Below are 19,754 nucleotides of genomic sequence, written 5' to 3' on the forward strand. Positions count from 1 at the left end.
GTTGCAAATCGCATACGATATCGTATGCGAAATTGCAACGTGTAAAGCAGGCTTTACTTGGCCCTGAAAACTCATGATATGCATCAGCATTTTGTATCTCCTGTTTGCGAGGGACGACAAATGAAGAAAATGCCCTAATCAGCTTTGTGGGCGCTATATAGGCCCTGCGGACCCCCCGATGACTCTCACCCTAACCAAGGCTGTTCACAGCTATGACTGTAAGTAAAGATGCTGCAGGAAAATGGGAACAGGTCTCTAGGAGAAGCTGTGGATCAGAGGGGAAACCGGTCACCATGAATCTACAGGCACCAAGTTATACAGTAGGAGCGGAGGAGTTGAGTATAAATTTTGTAAGAAAAGATAAGCCTAATATACCCTATGTTTTAATCATTGACAAAAAATCAGGGGTTATGGATCCACGTACATGTAATTTTTTTTACAGGAAAACCAATCCCCTAATAAAGTAATTTGAACAGTTTCATTGCTTTCCAAGCTGAACAGCATTATAAAAAAATAAAGATTAGTTACTATTTAATGTGTTCTATAACTTGCTATATACTCGATACCGAGTTCCATATACTTTGAAAGCATTACTCAGGGGTCGTCCAGCTGCTACAACCTGTCCATACATCATGATCTTCAAGAGCGAGACCCCTAGAACTGAACCCTTTCCAACATCAAGAACCAGACTCGGACGCCTTCATAGATGGGCAATAATTAGCCCTAAGACATGTACAGTAGTGAAATGGTAAGATCAGGGTTTTCTGATAATTCGGGGCCTCAGATTGATAAGACCTAAAATATATTTATTTCAGGAACATTTCTAAAGTTATGTAAATTCCCATGAGTTCATTAATAACCCAATCTTAAAAAATGGATAATATACAATACAATGTACAATTTCCACAGCCCGGGTGCGTAACTATAGTTGGAGCAGGGATTGAAGTCCAACTCTGGCCCTGGAGCCTAGGGGAGGCCAAAAGGTCCCTTTGGCCCAAGTGAGAAGTGTATTATTGTTATTGCGCCATTTGTTCCATGGTAATTTACCGTATATGTGAAAAGGGTTATACATAGACAAGTGCAAGAATCATGAACAATACAAGGCACAGACAGGTACAGGAGGCGAGAGGACCCTGCCCGCGAGGGCTCAGAGGATACAGAGGGATGGGCGAGGTTATTAAAGGGAACCTGTCACCAGGTTTTTCTCAGCTGCGGCCAGCACCAGTGAGCTCTCATATACAGCATTCTAGAACACTGTATATAAGAGCCCAGGCCGCTGTGTAGAATGTAAAAAACACCTTTATTATATTCACATAGGGGGCCAATGGGAGTTGCTGCTCGCAGGTCCAGCACCTCCTCTCTGCTGCGATCGCCATCCCCCATCTTCTCAGGCCCGTCTGGATGAACATCTTATGTCATCCACACGAGACAACATTGCAGTCCTGCACAGGAAGACTTCTCTCTGCTCTGCTGAGGGCAGATCAAAGTATTGTAGTGCGCATGCGCAGGCGGTCTTTGACTTTTCCTCGCGCCTGCGCATTAACAGTACTTTGCTCTGCCCTCAGCAATGCAGATAAAAATGAGCCTGCACAGGACCGCAATGCCAGCGACATATCCCAACACGGAGCTGAGAAGAATGAGGATGCCGATCGCAGCAGAGAGGAGACGCTGGACCCGTGAGAAGTTACGCCCACTGCACACAACCGCCCCGCAAGTGAGTATAATAAAGGTGTTTTTTATGTTCTACACAGCATCCTGGGCTCTTCTATACAATATTCTAGAATGCTGCATATAAGAGCCCACTTGTGGGAGCCACACGTTATATGGGAAAATCTTGGTGACTGGTTCCCTTTAAAAATCTGTGATAGTTTAGGGTCCTGTTGAAGAGTTTGCATTGGGGCCCCCAAAATTCAAGTTACACCATTGTTACAGATCTGCATTTTAGAAGACTCGCAGGATCTGGCGCCAACACATTTCGTCTTTTCATCACATATGATTACATATTTCCATCCAACATAAGCCCCATTTAGTATTTTAATGCCTACTTTGTATAAGGGCTCATTCCCATATCTGTTTTTCGCATACGCGTACCATCCATGGTTTACACGGATTGCCCTCGTACCTGTGATAGTACATGGGGCAATTCACATGTCCGAGTATCTGATCAAAATTGACAATGCAAATCTGTGAAAATATCGTACTGCACTCAGGTGACATCCGAGTGTAGTCAATCTATAGCATGGAAAAGGTGGACAAACCTTTTAAACTTTTTTTTTTTTTTTTAAATTTCTGAACGTAAAACACATGACACTCGGTGCACACCGAGGCTGATCAGAATAATCAATCCATTATTCTTGTACATGGAAAATCAGACGTGTGATCGAGCCCTGAAGATTCACAATATTTGCATTAAGATAATAGAATCTTTGTGCAAACGCAATGAAGTCAGGTGGTTTCCCTGAAAGACGCATTTTCTCATTAGATACACGGAGGCCTTGAAAGCTTGGCCTTCACGAGAGCTTTTACTTATCTATATAAAATGTTTCTTGGAAAAAAAAAATCTTGATTGTTATTCATGTGACTCATTACCAAACCACCCGCACATTATTAGGATGTTATGTTATGTCATTACCAATAGGATATGTGTTTCTCATTAGTGAAACTTTATAGTCACCATTAATTCAGTCCATGCAATGTTAAGGGAATTTTGGCCAAACAACTTTTCTCATACTATTCTCAACACGATATATACGCTGGAAACAGAGTTTTCTCTAGGACATTAAATCAATTCAAAGTCATTTTTGTAACTCACTTTGCACAAAGCAATTGTCAGTAAGGCCACATTCACATTTCATGTTGTCTGTTCCAAACCAAAGAACCAATTTAAATAATATGGAAAGTTTTAAGAATGTGATGTGTTTTCTCTTCTGTTCTTAAAACGGACACAAAAGGGAAGCCAGATGGACCCCATAATCATCAGTGAGGCCCATATGCTTCAATTTCTATAGTAGAAAAGACAAACAATGTGTAAACGAATATATGAATTCAGCCTTAAAGAAGCCCTCCCATGAAGAATATATGAATGCAGCCTTAAAGAAGCCCTCCCATGAAGAATATATGAATGCAGCCTTAAAGAAGCCCTCCCATGAAGAATATATGAATACAGCCTTAAAGAAGCCATCCCATGAAGAATTTTATATATATATATATATATATATATATATATATATATATATATATATATAAGCTGTGAATATCTGCAAGTAGTGTAGTGATTAAGCACCGTTCTAATACTCTTCAGTGTTGCCACCACCATTCAGGCTATCGGGCTCAGTCTATGTGCTGTTTTTGGCTAAAATCTCTTTTGCAGTGTAAGTCTATGGAGCTTCATTCCATCGTTCCATAGACTTACACTGTAGAAGTCACTTCCGGGTCACGCAGTGTGATCCAGAGATTCTGGAGAGTGGGTGACATCATGTATAGAGTTCAGCGAACCTTAGGCTCGATGTTCGGGTTTGGAAAATAACGTGGAAATCACCAAGGTCAGTATCGTGCAGTACTTGTGTCTGAGTGATGCCCTGCATTGTACGAGCTGCGGTAAGTGTTTTATCGGCTCAATTTTGGCTTAAATTCAGCATTAACAGATGTATTCAAGGAAATGAAAACTAAAAAAACACCTTCCACCCACCTCCGGAAGCATTTTGCTATTGGCCCATAAGCAAAACATTTCCATCGGTGGGTGGGCAGTGATTTTTTATTTTATCCATGAACAATACATCTGTTAACAATGAATTTAAGCTAAATTTGAGCCGATCAAACACTTACCGCAGCTCGCACAATGCGGGGCATCACTCAGACACAAGCACAGCACTCTACTCAGCTTGGTGATATCCACGCTATTTTCCGAGCCCGAGCCTCGAGCCTAAGGTTCACTGAACTCTAGTCACGCAGAGATAAAAAAAATATTCTAATAGACTTGCCTTCATGTACTATAGTGTTATTTGTAAAACTGACAGTACTTTCTATTGAACATGATGGTGGATCTGCACCTCTTCCCTTCTGAGACGTTGCGTCACAGGTCAGGGGGCAAGACCTTTTCCTTATGATTAGGCCTCCTGGCTCAGCACAGAGAAGGCACTGTGGAGCCACTGGTTTCCTTGGGACTCCCTATACGTTTACTGAACGTGACCTCTCTGAGAAGAACCTTCACCAAAATGCCCGCTTTGCTTTTAATAACCCATGTACCTCCCGCAGCTTTCCTCATATCTCCGCCTCTGAGAATCCTACTCGGAAGATATTACCATCATGTTTTATATTATGATTTTATATATCCATAGCTAGGAAACATGATGGGTCTATTGTCTTTCCTCGGCTAGTTAATTATGGGCTGATACGCACATCCCACAATTAGGCTATGTGCACACGTTGCTTTTTTTTTCAGCGCGGAAAAAAACGCACCCTCTGGCAGAGGGGAGAATTGTAAACAATGCTTTTTGAGAAAAAGGCATCAAAAACGCGTGCGTTTTTCATGCGTTTTTCATGCGTTTTTTTAAAACTTGTCAGTGTTAATAAAGTTGGTTGAACACAGACCTTTGGAAAAAAAAACCTGTGATGTCATTTCCTTCTCCACATTCTGTTTGGATAAATGGGAGGGCTTGGAATGGAAGGAGCACCATTTGAATTCTGGAAAAGTTGAAATAAACTTCGCGCACCATGTCACATTAGCAGGGCCCCTTGGGTACCTATATATGTCAGAAAACCCCCACAAGTGACCCCATTTTGGAATCTGCACCCCTCAAGGATTTTATTCAGGAGTATATTAAGCATTTTGAATCCACAGCTACTTCACCCAAAATGTTGCTGTAGCAACAATATTCTCACTTTTAGGCCCGTTTCACACGTCAGTGAAAAACACTGACGTTTTTCACTGGCGTGTAAAACACGCACATGTCCCTCCGTGTGCCGTGAATCACGGCACACATGGGTTGTCTAAGTGCAATCCGGGCTCCGTTCTCCGTGGCCCGTGATTGCACTCAGTAATCAACTCACCTGCGCCCGCTCCCGCTCTCCATGGTGCTGATCGCTCCCACAGCAGCTGCTTCCGGGTCGGCTGTGACGCACATCATGAATATGCGCGACAATAATGAGCCGGCTCAGAAGGAGCAAGCTGCACGGGCTGCAGAGGACATCGCTGGACGCCGGGTGAGTTAAAATGATTTTTATTTTAAAAGCACGTTTTTTTCTGGCACGTGTTTCACGGACCACACCACTGCGTGGTCCGTGGAACATCAGTGATGCCAGAAAAAAACGGACATGTCTCCGTGCGGCAATCACGCACACGCGGGTACGCCGCACGGAGACACGTGCAGTGAAAAATCACTGACGTGTGAGCAGACCCATTCATTATAATGGGTCTGCGTATGTCAGTGATTCTGGTACGTTTAAAAAAAAGCACAAACCAGAATCACTGACGTGTGAAAGGGGCCTAAGGCTATGTGGCCATGATCCAGCGTCACGGCGTCTTGTACACAGTGTCAGCCTTCCTGCAGCTGCCCATGCCCACGATTTGGGTTCAGGCTGCTGTGGAGCTCTATGCTACCTGCAGAGAACACTCATCTCCGCAGCATAAATTGACATGCTGAGGCTCGGGAAGCTGCGCCACCGGTCAGTTTATGCTGCAGAGAAAAGAAGCACAGTGGGCACGGGATCTCCAAAAATCCTTCCACTGTGCTTCTACTGCACAACGCAGCGTTATGGACGCAGGGAAAACACTCAGCGCCCATAACGCTGCAAACCCTGATTGTGGGCACACAACCTAAAAAGCGTCAATGGATGAATGGATGTCAAATATATATAACGTCCCACCCCCGCCTGCATATTCTAAGCTGGCACCTTTAGTACCTTTCATGTGGCACTAAAGGGTGCCTAGCTTACTATTTATCCAATAAAAAAAACAATGAAAAAAATGGCGTGGGGTCCCCCCTATTTTTGATAGCCAGTCAGGGTAAAGCAGACAGCTGTAGCCTGCAAACCACAGCTGGCAGCTTCATCTTGTCTGGTGATCAATTTGGAGGGCTCCCCAGGCTTTTTTTTTTTATTTATAAATAAAGAATTAAAAAAATTAATAACGTGGGGTCCACCCAAATTAGATCACCAGCCAAGGTGAAGCTGACAGCTGGGGTCTGGTATTCTCAGGGTGGGAAGAGCCATGGTTATCGGACTCTTCCCAACCTAAAAATAGCAGGCCGCAGCCGCCCCAGAAGGGGCACATCCATTAGATGCGCCAATCCTGGCGCTTCGCCCCAACTCATCCTGCGCCCTGGTGCGTTGGCAAACGGGGTAATAAATGGGGTTGATACCAGATGTATAATGTCACCTGGCATCAAGCCCAGCAATTAGTGATGTCACGGCGTCTATTAGATACCCGACATAACTAATTGACAATAAACAAAAGCAAAAAAAAAATGACAAAAAAATTTTTATTAGAAAAAACACTCCCCAAATCATTCCCTTGTTTTCCAATTTAATCAAAAAATTTGAAAAAAATGGGTCCGCAGAAATCCATTTGGACGTCCCACGTCGCCTCTGGACCTTCTAGAATATGGGGGCACGTTCAGGGAACGTATCCCCCATTTTCTAGGAGGGCAGACCCTCCATTTGAGGAGAGTGGGTGCCAAAAATCTGCACCCACTCTCCCCGGGTCACAGCTGCAGAGTGCCGAGCAGCTGTGAGTGCTGGCTGTCAGCTGCTCTGCACATGTGACCGGCCAGCGTGCACTGTGAAGGAGGAGGGGACCGCGGGGGATCAGCGCTGCGACCGGACAGGTAAGGGGGAATACCGGGGGGAATAGGGGGTGACCGGGCAGGGCCTGGGGAACAGTTTTCTGTCGCATGTGTTATTGCACATGTGACAGAAATCATAGGAGCAGGGCGGCCGGTGCGCTACTGTGCGCGGCCATGTTGGATTTTCGGGAGGGGGGGTCGGGGTTGGGGCGGGCACTTTGGCGACACCGGGGGCTTTCCAGGACTTTGCCAGGAAGTGAGGTCAACAGGAAACCTCTTGACCTCACTTCCAGGTAAAATGCCTGCGTTCTGGCATGCCGACAAAGCCCGCGGACCGCAACAAAAAAGCAGCTCACTGCGGTGTAGCTGCGTTCTGACCCCACATCATTGATTCAATGGGGGAGAGAACGCAGCTACACCGCACAAAAGAAGTGACATGCTGCTTTTCTTTCCGCACCGATTTTTGGCATCAAAAACGCTGCGTTTAGAAACGCAGCGTGTGCACTGATTTTTCAGCTTTCCCATACACTTTGCTGGGAAAGCTGAACGCATGCAATTTGCCACTGAAACGCTGCGGTTCTAAACGCAGCGTTTCCGCGGTAAAAAACGCAACGTGTGCACACAGCCTTAGGCAAAATATGTGTGACATGCATCTCGCTGTCCTGGGGCCGAAAATATGCCTGCCATATTTGTAGGAGCTACACACACCCCAATTTTGTAACTTTTACCCCAGAGCCAGGCTGCCAGTAAAATTATATAGTATAAAGTACACATTGACTCTCCATATTAATATTTTGACTGTGTAACAGATCAATGCTTTTTGCAATAGCTCTCCATTGTGGCCATGAGATGGGGATCCTGTACTGAAGTCCACTTTTTGTGAACTAAGACTATTTAATGGGTACATGAAAATTATGTTTTTAAACCGACCGTCTCTTTTACAGCTAGACTGTTTAAATTCTTACTTGCATTTTCCGTGGTGCCAAGCATCCAGACAAGGATTATCCCCAATGAGGATAATCCATGTGGGGTAACATTCAGGATTTTACATGTCATCAATGGGAATAATGACACGTTAAGGGGGCTTTACACGCAGCTATATCGCTAGCGATATCGCTGGTGAAAGCACTCGCCCCCGTCGGTTTTGCGTCACAGGCAAATCGCTGCCCGTGGCACACATCATCGTTCGGACCTGTCACACAGACTTACCTGCCTAGCGACGTCGCTGTTGCCGGCAAACCGCCTCCTTTTTAAGGGGGCGGTTCGTGCGGCGTCACTAAGCGGCCGCCCAATAGAAGCGGAGGGGCGGAGATGAGCAGGCCAAACATCCCGCCCACCTCCTTCCTTCCTTCCGCATTGCCGGCGGACGCAGGTAAGCTGCAGTTCGTCGTTCCCGAGGTGTCACACATAGCGATGTGTGCTGCCGCAGGAACGACGAACAACCTCTGTCCTGCAACAATCAACGATGTTTTGAAAATGAATGACGTGTCAACGATCAACGATAAGGTGAGTATTTTTGATAGTTAACGGATGTTCGTTGGTGTCACACGCAACGACGTCGCTAACTATGCCGGATGTGTGTCACGGAATTCATAACGCCGGCGATATATTGTTAGATACGTCGTTGCGTGTAACGGGACCTTTATTTATCTTTGCAGACCTTATTTTCAGGGAAAAATTAAATTTTCAAATTTTTGCAGATTTCGGTCCAGAATATAAACTTATCAGGGAGGATGCCCTGATACATAAGTCTCGAGTTAAGCTGCATTTACACTGTAAAATAATTATGAACAAGCGTTCTTGAATACTCGTTTTATGATTATTTTGCAGTATAAAAAGGCTGCTCATCACGCAAACAGCAAAACGCTCGTTCACTGGGTGAAATAATCTTTTGCACGTCACAAAAAACTATCAATCTCATCAGTGCATCATCCTGTGTAAACAGGAATCAAACTGCCCAAAACAATGGCAGCCTATGTGCACTGCGCCATCTATTACATATTGTTCAGTGCATATTCTTTACTTTGGTCTGCGTGTTGTAAACAGACATTTAAACGACTTTACAGGTTTACCGATTGGCGGTCGTATTGTGCCACCACTTGACCCATCTAAATGGACCCTTACTCAGGTTTTTAAGATGAGATCCAAACCAACACCTTGAGAGATGGACATGAAGACCAAGCTTCTATACATACTCTCATGGCTGTAACCACAATGTCTAAAGCAAGAAAAACACTAAAAATACTTTTCATATTAGTAATCTGCTGAGCGTAAACAGTTGCCGAAAAAACAAATTACATACTGGAAACCATTCTTCACTACGCAAGGCTATAGCCATTACGTACTAGAAACCATTCTTCACCATTCAAGGCTATGGCCATTGTATTTTGGAAACCATTCTTCACCACGCAAGGCTGTGGCAATTACATATTGGAAACCATTCTTCATCCTCTCCTAGGCTTTAGCCATTACATACTGGAAACCATTCTTCACCATTCAAGGCTATGGCCATTACATTCTGGAAACCATTCTTCACCATTCAAGGCTATGGCCATTATATTCTAGATACCATTCTTCATCCTCTCGTCCTAGGTTTTAGCCACTGGGAACCATTTGTCACCATTGAAGGTTACTGTCATTACATACTGGAAACCATTGTTCACCACCCAAGGCTATAGCCATTAAATTCTGGAAACCATTCTTCACCATTCAAGGCTATGGCCATTACATACTGGAAACCATTCTTCATCCTGTCCCAGGCTTTAGCCATTGTACACTGGATACCATTCTTCACCATTGAAGGTTACTGCCATTACATACTGGAAACCATTATTTACCACCCAAGGCTATAGCCATTACATACTGGAAACCATTCTTCACAATTCAAGGCTATGGCCATTACATACTGGAAATAATTCTTCATCATTTAAGGCTATGGCCATTACATACTGGAAACCATTGTACACCACCCAAGGTTATAGCCATTACATACTGGAAATAATTCTTCACCAATCAAGGCTATGGCCATTACATTCTAGATACCATTCTTCATCCTGTCCTAGGCTTTAGCCATTGTACACTGAAAACCATTTGTCACCATTCAAGGTTACTGCCATTACATACTGGAAACCACTCTTCACCATTCAAGGCTATGGCCACTGCAAACTGGAAACAATTCTTCACCCTCGAAGGCTATAGACATTGCATACTGGAATCCATTCTTCATCCTGTCCTAGGCTTTAGCCATTGTACGCTAGAAACCATTCTTCACCATTCAAGGCTATGGCCATTACTGGAAACCATTCTACACCACCCAAGGCCCTGTCCTAGGCTTTAGCCATTACATAGTGGAAACCATTCTTCTCCATCCATGGCTATAGCCATTACAAACTGAAAACCATTCTTCTTCTCCATCCACGGTTGTAGCAAGTCCCTATGGCATGAAATGCTGAAAACGTCATGACACAATTTCCAGCAGGTATGGGAACTGAAAAGGCCAAGAAATAAAAGAAGCAATGTGACATAACAAGCCATCATGCAGCATATTATTATACTCATACAAAGCAAATGATTGACTTTTTGCCCTAAACCACAGCTATGTAGACGTCATAGGGAGAAGCAACTTTACTGCAAATCGCACTGAACTTTAAAAAGGTCAGAAAAAGCCCAGCAGTGAGAGACAACACCCTGACTGCAAGGGGCGGCCACAGCACACACTGTACAGCATTATAAGTGCTTATGTAATGGTAAATATCTAACATAAATACAAATACAGCCTTATAATACAGTGAATTATCACTATGCCATATCAATATATAAAGAAAGGCTCCACTGAGCAGAATGGAAACTTCACAGATAGATGAATAAATTTGTAGTTTCTTTTTTCACTAAATATGGTAGTTGTGTCTGATTTTGTATTTTTCTAGGATAAGACTTTTTAAGGGGTTATCAGGGACTTTGTGTTCTCTGGCCATGGGGCTAGGAGCTTACAGGCAGGTAGTTGCTAACCTATCTGTTCTGCCCTCTATGATGATCTCTCTTGGCTCAGGCAGTGATTCTGCAGATAAAGTCTTAGCCCCATAGCCAAAAAAACCCACAAACCTTAAAGGGTAAATCCGGGACTTTTTTTTTTTTTTAAATGTGCCAAAGCACAACAGGCAGGTAGTAACTACCTACCTGCTTATTGTGCCTGGCACCATTCTTCACTGGCATAGACGGGTCACAGACGTCTCCTGTCGGCAATACAGTTGCTTTTGCTGATGTTGCGTCAACAGAGTGGTGGCTTCTCATCCGCGCTGCTCTGTAGATGGGGCAGGACAATTGATGTCATGCTGATTGACCGCCGGCTCCACCAGTTAGGCAGCTGTCAATCAGCATGATGTCAGCTGTCCAGCCCCATCTACACAGCAGAGCGGATGAGAAGCCGCCACTCTGTTGACGAAGCCATTATATCGCCGGCAGGAGCGATCTGTGACCATTCTGTGCCAGTAACCAACTACCTGCCTGTTTATTTTTTTTAAAGTCCCGGATATACCCTTTAACCATTGGCTCCCAGGGGATTTCCTATCTTATTTTTTTCTAATATACATGAAGCGCATATAATAAATTTGTTACACCAAGCTAGTACACAGGCTTGAGTCACAGACCTTTCTATTCAAGACTAGTATATTGTAAAAACTGATCCTAAAGGAGGAAATTATTCCTAGAAACACAACTTTTAACACACACAGCTGTACTCTCATAAGTGGCAATAGTAACAGTACCCATTCTTTTGGATGGTTTTTAGAAACCCACTCTTTGTATGGGTAATTTTTTTCAAAAATTGGACCAAAAATATCTCTACATAAAGATGTTAAACCCTTTATGACTGGGCAATTTTCTGAGTTTGCTGCTGGATATTTTCTTCCAGAAGCCAAAACCATTTGAGCGTTTGTTTTCTGCGAAGAGTTGTAGTCTACACAGCATACAGAAAAGTAGGACAAAAAATTTGAGAGGGGTGAAAGTTTAAAAATGAGGCGAAATGGTGAAAAAAATTATTATTGCTTTTGATTTTATGGCGTTCATTAAGCAGAACAAATGACCTGCTAATTAGTGAACCTGCAGATATTTGGGATTGGTGAGTCAAACCGGATTAAAAAAAACCAAACAAACAAAAAAAAACCAAACAACCTGGTTTGGGACAGAAATTAATCCCAAATATCTGCCAGGGAGCCCCGAATATTTTGCTTTAAAATGGTGGCAGAAAGGGCTAGGGACGAGTAGAGGAGGCGTGTAATACGTAACGAGTCTCCCGTGCGCGTGGTAACACTACTTCTGGGGTTGCTCATTACCCTCATACATATTCATTGCTTCCCCCGCCCACCAGCAGTCCCGGCATCTGATTGGTTGCAGCCAGACCACGCCCCCCACTCTGTGACAGTGTGTGAATACTTGTAATTTCACACTGTCTGCTTACCTATAGTTGTGTAAAAATAAATAAATAAAAAATTGGAGTAGGGTACCCCAATATTAAAATACCCATCACAGATAAAGCATACGGCTACAGGTTGCAGCCCCCACCCATGTGTATAATCTTGGCTGTGTATCAAAATAAAAGAGATCCCAAGCACTTTTTTTCTATTTTTTTAATTATTTAAGTAAATGATTAAAAAAATGGCGTGCGGTCCACCCAAATTTTGATACTCAGCCATGATAAAGCAGACGCAGGACTGGTATTCTCAGGCTGGAGAGAACATTGGTTATTGGGCCCCAGCCTAGAAATAGCAGTCTGTAGCCGCCCAGAAATGTTTCAGTGTTTGCGTTTATTTGTTTTCACTTACAGATTAGTAATGGGGGGTCTTCTAGATGCCTCCCATTACTAAACAAGGGCTTAGTGGCAGCTGTGAGCTGTCACTAACCCCTTATATTACACCAATTACCATCGCACCAGGGCAATCTGGATGACCCGAGTAAAGTGTTAGGAATGTTGCATCTAATGGATGCAACAATTCTACTACTATTAGGCTGCTGGGGGGGCAATAACCATGGGCCTCCCCAGTCTAAGAATACCAGCTCCCAGCTGTCGGCTTTATAATGGCTAAGTAACATAGTTAGGGGGGGATCGTATGCCATTGTTAAAAAAAATATTTAAATGATTTTCTTAAAAAGCCGCATGGGATCCCTCTTATTTTAATACACAGTCAAGATAAGAACATGGCAGGGGATATACTTTATCTGTGCTGGGTATCATAATACGGAGGAACCTATGCCAATTTTTACTTACCGTATTTTTCGCTTTATAAGACGCACTTTTGTTCCCCCAAATTTTGGGGGAAAGTAGGGGGTGCGTCTTATAAGCCGAATATAAGGGGGGGTATATTATATATATATATATATATATATATACTGCAGGGTCCAGGGGAGGTGTGGGCAGCTCTGGAGCGCAGGTGAACGCTGCGGGCTGCAGCCTTTGATCTCCTGCTCCCGCTCATATAATATGCACAGCCGCTGTCCATCTCCGAGGTGCTGAAACCGCACCACAGTGACGGGCTGGGGGAGCGGTGCATATTATATGTCCCTGCGCCCCCCTGTGATAGCACATGCCCCCCCTGTGTTAGATATGGCCCTCATGCTGCTGCTCATTCTAAAATAAAAAAGCTTTACTTACCCCCTCCAGCGTTTCTCCCCGGTGTCCCTGCTTCCACTATGATCAGGCACGCAGAGATGAAGTCACTCTGCTGTGCCGATCACATGACCGGCACCAAGAACCAGGAAGTGGAGGAACAGAAGCACAGAGGGAGACAGGAGGGAGATCAGCGCTGGAGGAGGTAAGGAAAGAGCGTTTTATTTTTCTATGGGCAGCAGCATGGGGGCGATATCTAACACAGGGGGATGTGTGCAATCCATAGGGGGCCATAAGCAGCACAGGGGAATGTATGCAATCCATAGGGGGCCATAGGCAGCAAAGGGGAATGTGTGCAATCCATAGGGGGCCATAGGCAGCACAGGGGAACGTGTGCAATCCATAGGGGGCCAGCACAGGGGAACGTGTGCAATCCATAGGGGGCCAACACAGGGGAATGTATGCAATCCATAGGAGGCCATAGGCAGCACAGGGAAACATATGCAATCCATAGGGGGCCATAGGCAGCACAGGGGAATGTGTGCAATCCATAGGGGACCATAGGCAGCACAGGGAACGTGTGCAATCCATAGGGGGCCATAGGCAGCACAGGGGAACGTGTGTCATCACAAGGGGGCTATATTCAATATAAGGGGGCCATATCCAGATTAAGGGGGCTAATTTTAGGATGGGGGGCTATGAGGGACATATACCCTATATGATTTGTTCGACGGACATTATAAGATGGACCCCATTTAACATTAAAAAAAATAATTCTCTTTTCCTTCACCAAATTTGGGGGTGCGTCTTATAATCAGGTGCGTCTTATAAAGCGAAAAATACAGTATTTATTTTTACACCATGATAGATACGCAGGCAACGTGTATAATTCCAAGCAATCAGACACACTGTCACACAGGGTGGGGGCACAGTCTGACTGCAACCAGAGACTGTCAATGAGTAATGGGTGGGGGAACCAGTAAATATGCATTAGGGTAATGAGCAGCCTCATACATAAGTAGTGTTACAGCCATGTGGGAAACTGGTGAGTATAACGCTACTCCTTAGTCCTATTTTCTTTCTTTTTCTATTATTTTTTTTTAATTATATGGGTGGCCGAATCCAGTCAGTTACCCAGAGTTCCCTGAGAACTCCGTATCCGGGGTCGGTGCACAGATACTAAGTATCTGGCACAGATCCCAAATTTTACAGTCTGGATTTGCCCATCACTACTAGTAATATGATACTCCATGACAATATCATTACAGCAATAACAAGCAGCTATACTTATTACCATTTTAATGGTTTAAAAAATTGGATGTAAAAATAAAAAATTGGTTTTGGTCACCATTTTTTATTTTTTTTTTACATTTCTTTACTTTTAAATGGGGTATTGCATGATATAGTTCTAATCATGGTGTCCTATGGCTCACAGGAGTATCAACATCAGAAGGCCTGAGGCAGCCATAGCAGCCCATCAGCATGCTGTGATCATGAAGCAAAAGGGGCAGATGGGCACCAGGAAAGGATGCCAGGGGCAGGATTTAGCAGCTGAAGTGCCACTGTCATTGATTATCAAAAGGCATTTAAAGGGCAAACAGCAGTGACTTCCAAAAGCAGATCCCAGCTATATAACACAGCCTGTATCTGCCCTCTAGAAAGCAGGCTCAGTACATACACTGCAACCTGATCAATGACAAATATATCCATCACTGGGTATTAAAGGGTTAAGGGGCTTTTCAGCCTCATAGGCATGAAGAGTCAGTTTTGCTACCTTTGCACTCCCTAGAGGTTTGCCCCATCTCACATACTGTGTATATAACATATCACAGAAGGATGAATTATTTAAAGCAGAGGAGACATTATGTCACTTATTGTAAGAAATTGATGCCCACAGTGGACTTTACAGATAACTACTGGTGCTGATGATTTTATTCAGAGCTGATGCTTTTATTGATCCCAATTTGGGCTACATACGAGGTTTTCATTTTCTAGTGAGACTTACTGACCAGAGATGCGCAATTCTTCCATTTTGATTCTTTTCTTATTACCATATTTAGTGTTTGGTTTAAAGCCCCAGTCCAGTGTATTTTTTTTATTTCAGAGCTGGAGTGGTGCTTTAAATGCAAGTCCTCTGCCCCCTGCATTATAATCACCATCCACTGGCTTCATCTACTATCGCCGCTGATCCATTTGGTCTCTGGTAATTTATGACCTGTCAGCAGCTCCAGTGTTTTATGGAGTGAGCTGGAGGTCAGAACTCAATACAAGTCTATGAGGGCCTTGTTCTGGCTCTCATAAAGATGCACTGAGCACTTGTGATAAAACGTCTGACTTCCAGCCAGTCAGAAGTTACAGTCACAAGATGGCGCAGCTGGAAGGTGAAGCCGCTGGAAGGTAAGTATATGATAGGTGGATTAGATTTAGGTCTCGCTCACATTAAGGGCGGCGTTACACGCAACGATTTATCGTGCGATCGCATGAGCGATCGCACCCGCCCCCATCATTTGTGCATCACGGGCAAATCATTGCCCGTGGCGCACAAAGTCGTTAACCCCCGTCACACGTACTGACCTCCCTAACAACATCGCTGTGGGCGGCGAACATCCTCTTCTTGAAGGGGGAGGGACGTTCGGCGTCACAGCGACGTCACACAGCGGCCGCCCAATAGAAGTGGAGGGGCGGAGATGAGCGGGACATAACATCCCGCCCACCTCTTTCCTTCTGCATAGCCGGCGGGACGCAGGTAAGCTGTGTTCGTCGTTCCTGTGGTGTCACACAGAGCAATGTGTGCTGCCTCGGGAATGACGAACAACCGGAGCACAGAAGGAGGAACGACTTTATGAAAACGAACGACGTGTCAACGAGCAACGATAAGGTGAGTATTTTTGCTCGTTCACAGTCGTTCCCAAGTGTCACACGCTATGATATCTCTAACGATGCCGGATGTGCGGCACGGAATCCGTGACCCCCGACGACATATCGCCCGATATATCGTAGTGTGTGACACCGCCCTAACATTTGAATCGGTCCAGTGTCATGTGAGAAAACCTCGCATTGCACTTGGACCACTGTTAGTCAATGAAGCAGAACGGATCTGCAATTTTTTACTCGTGCCGATTTGGCATGAGAAAAGAACCGAACTATGCTGTGATTGGCAGCGTGTCTTGACTCACGCTCACTTATACAAGTCTATGGGCGCATGTCAAACATCGGACTGCACTCAGATTTCATCTGAATGCAGTCCGATATGCATTGAGATCAACAATGGAGAAAAAGGAGACATTAATCTCCCCATCTTCTCACCTGTGATACGATTGTCACGGTCTCATGCAGATCTTCCGTAGACCCCCATCTGTCATGGTTAACCCATCAGCACCTAACGATCACTCAAGGATGAGAAATGGTGGGTTTCAGCCCCAGCACGTTCCATTTAAATCCCACTGTCAAAGACTGTCAGCAGCGTTAAATACAGTGATCGGAGCTCAGCTTCAGATGCTGATGTTAGACACAGATGTTAAATATGTAATATAGCCACCATTTACGGTTTGTGGAAAGAGTTCAGTCTCACATCTTCCTTTCCTGAACATTACCTAGTCAACAATTAGTACTGGGGGAAAGATGAATGATGGCCGACATTGTGGATGGGTATTCGAGTTCTTGTAGATGCACAGATACTAAAAACTTACTTCTGCTGATTTTCACGGTCTGTTCCTTGTTCTTCTTAAAGCCATGTTGAGCTCGTTGTCTGTGTGTTTTACTGTAGACAAAGAAGAAAACTACTAAATACAATATATATATACACTGTATGCAACACATCATCTTAAAGAGCAAAAAAATGAAAGAAGTAACCATAAATGTAAGTCCTTGAGTCACCCTTCTGTTACCGTATTTAGTTACTCAGAATCCTGGCTGATAACTAATATTGATGCCAGATCTAACGGGGGTTGTCACTCAGATTTTGGGAACTCTACTAGGTGATAACTCTGGATGTGCAATAATTGGAAGCAATTATGGTAATAACATCCATGCTCCATCCATGTTGTGTTTATATCTCGTGAGAACGCAGATACACACAGAAATATTTGCCCCCCCTATAAGTCATTGGTAGCCATTTCCCTGTTGCCAGATGTTTGCCGGGAGTGCGGTTAACTCTAAATCAGCAGTTTTGTGTTTTAATAGAGTTTTTGGGTTAATTCTGAATTTAGATATACAGTTAGGTCCAGAAATATTTGGACAGTGACACAATTTTCGCGAGTTGGGCTCTGCATGCCACCACATTGGATTTGAAATGAAACCTCTACAACAGAATTCAAGTGCAGATTGTAACGTTTAATTTGAAGGTTTGAACAAAAATATCTGATAGAAATTGTAGGAATTGTACACATTTCTTTACAAACACTCCACATTTTAGGAGGTCAAAAGTAATTGGACAAATAAACCAAACCCAAACAAAATATTTTTATTTTCAATATTTTGTTGCGTATCCTTTGGAGGCAATCACTGCCTTAAGTCTGGAACCCATGGACATCACCAAACGCTGGGTTTCCTCCTTCTTAATGCTTTGCCAGGCCTTTACAGCCGCAGCCTTCAGGTCTTGCTTGTTTGTGGGTCTTTCCATCTTAAGTCTGGATTTGAGCAAGTGAAATGCATGCTCAATTGGGTTAAGATCTGGTGATTGACTTGGCCATTGCAGAATGTTCCACTTTTTTGCACTCATGAACTCCTGGGTAGCTTTGGCTGTATGCTTGGGGTCATTGTCCATCTGTACTATGAAGCGCCGTCCGATCAACTTTGCGGCATTTGGCTGAATCTGGGCTGAAAGTATATCCCGGTACACTTCAGAATTCATCCGGCTACTCTTGTCTGCTGTTATGTCATCAATAAACACAAGTGACCCAGTGCCATTGAAAGCCATGCATGCCCATGCCATCACGTTGCCTCCACCATGTTTTACAGAGGATGTGGTGTGCCTTGGATCATGTGCCGTTCCCTTTCTTCTCCAAACTTTTTTCTTCCCATCATTCTGGGACAGGTTGATCTTTGTCTCATCTGTCCATAGAATACTTTTCCAGAACTGAGCTGGCTTCATGAGGTGTTTTTCAGCAAATTTAACTCTGGCCTGTCTATTTTTGGAATTGATGAATGGTTTGCATCTAGATGTGAACCCTTTGTATTTACTTTCATGTAGTCTTCTCTTTACTGTTGACTTAGAGACAGATACACCTACTTCACTGAGAGTGTTCTGGACTTCAGTTGATGTTGTGAACGGGTTCTTCTTTACCAAAGAAAGTATGCGGCAATCATCCACCACTGTTGTCATCCGTGGACGCCCAGGCCTTTTTGAGTTCCCAAGCTCACCAGTCAATTCCTTTTTTCTCAGAATGTACCCGACTGTTGATTTTGCTACTCCAAGCATGTCTGCTATCTCTCTGATGGATTTTTTCTTTTTTTCAGCCTCAGGATGTTCTGCTTCACTTCAATTGAGAGTTCCTTAGACCGCATGTTGTCTGGTCACAGCAACAGCTTCCTAATGCAAAACCACACACCTGTAATCAACCCCAGACCTTTTAACTACTTCATTGATTACAGGTTAACGAGGGAGAGTTAATGGCAGCCCTTAGAGTCCCTTGTCCAATTACTTTTGGTCCCTTGAAAAAGAGGAGGCTATGCATTACAGAGCTATGATTCCTAAACCCTTTCTCCGATTTGGATGTGAAAACTCTCATATTGCAGCTGGGAGTGTGCACTTTCAGCCCATATTATATATATAATTGTATTTCTGAACATGTTTTTGTAAACAGCTAAAATAACAAAACTTGTGTCACTGTCCAAATATTTCTGGACCTAACTGTATCTGGCAGCAACTTCTCACCATTATTTAAAAAAAAAAAAAATCCTTATCGATTCCCTATTCAGCCAAGTACTTATAGGGCTGTCAGCGAAGGTAGCCATCTCATGTATGGCACGTCCTCCGACCACTTAGTCTCAAAACTAAAGCTTATCCTACTGTTATGAAATATCATGCACATTTATGTGCCCGGCATGCATGTCAATGGTGCACTAAGGGCTAGTAGCTGTTGGCTGAATCCCTACCTTATTTATATGGTCAAAGCCCAAGAGAAAAGCACAAGATGAGCATATACCCTATAATAAAGCAAATAATAGTACATTTACATTACAAAGGATACTTGGTTGACACTACTTGATCAAATAGGGTATATGCTCATTATATATATCAATGTATACATTATATATACAGTGTGTCCACCCATATCCTGTCCACCGCCATTAACTTGAGAAAGGCGGCATTTCTAGGCATAGAAGTGGTGTCTAGGTATAGTAAAGTAGCCATGCGCTACACAATGAAA

General features: G+C 43.8%; 1 protein-coding gene across 1 annotated transcript in view; it reads right to left on the minus strand.

Annotated features, from left to right (window-relative positions):
* Positions 1 to 19,754, minus strand: part of SGMS1 (sphingomyelin synthase 1) — a 415,891-nt gene that overhangs the window by 190,010 nt on the left and 206,127 nt on the right. Inside the window, exon 3 of the mRNA XM_075348726.1 lies at positions 17,073 to 17,143. The gene's annotated coding sequence lies outside the window, so the exon portion shown is untranslated. The remainder of the gene's footprint in view (positions 1 to 17,072; positions 17,144 to 19,754) is intronic.

The sequence above is a fragment of the Anomaloglossus baeobatrachus genome, chromosome 5 (genome assembly GCF_048569485.1).
Source record: "Anomaloglossus baeobatrachus isolate aAnoBae1 chromosome 5, aAnoBae1.hap1, whole genome shotgun sequence".
In the NCBI taxonomy this organism is placed as follows: domain Eukaryota; kingdom Metazoa; phylum Chordata; class Amphibia; order Anura; family Aromobatidae; genus Anomaloglossus; species Anomaloglossus baeobatrachus.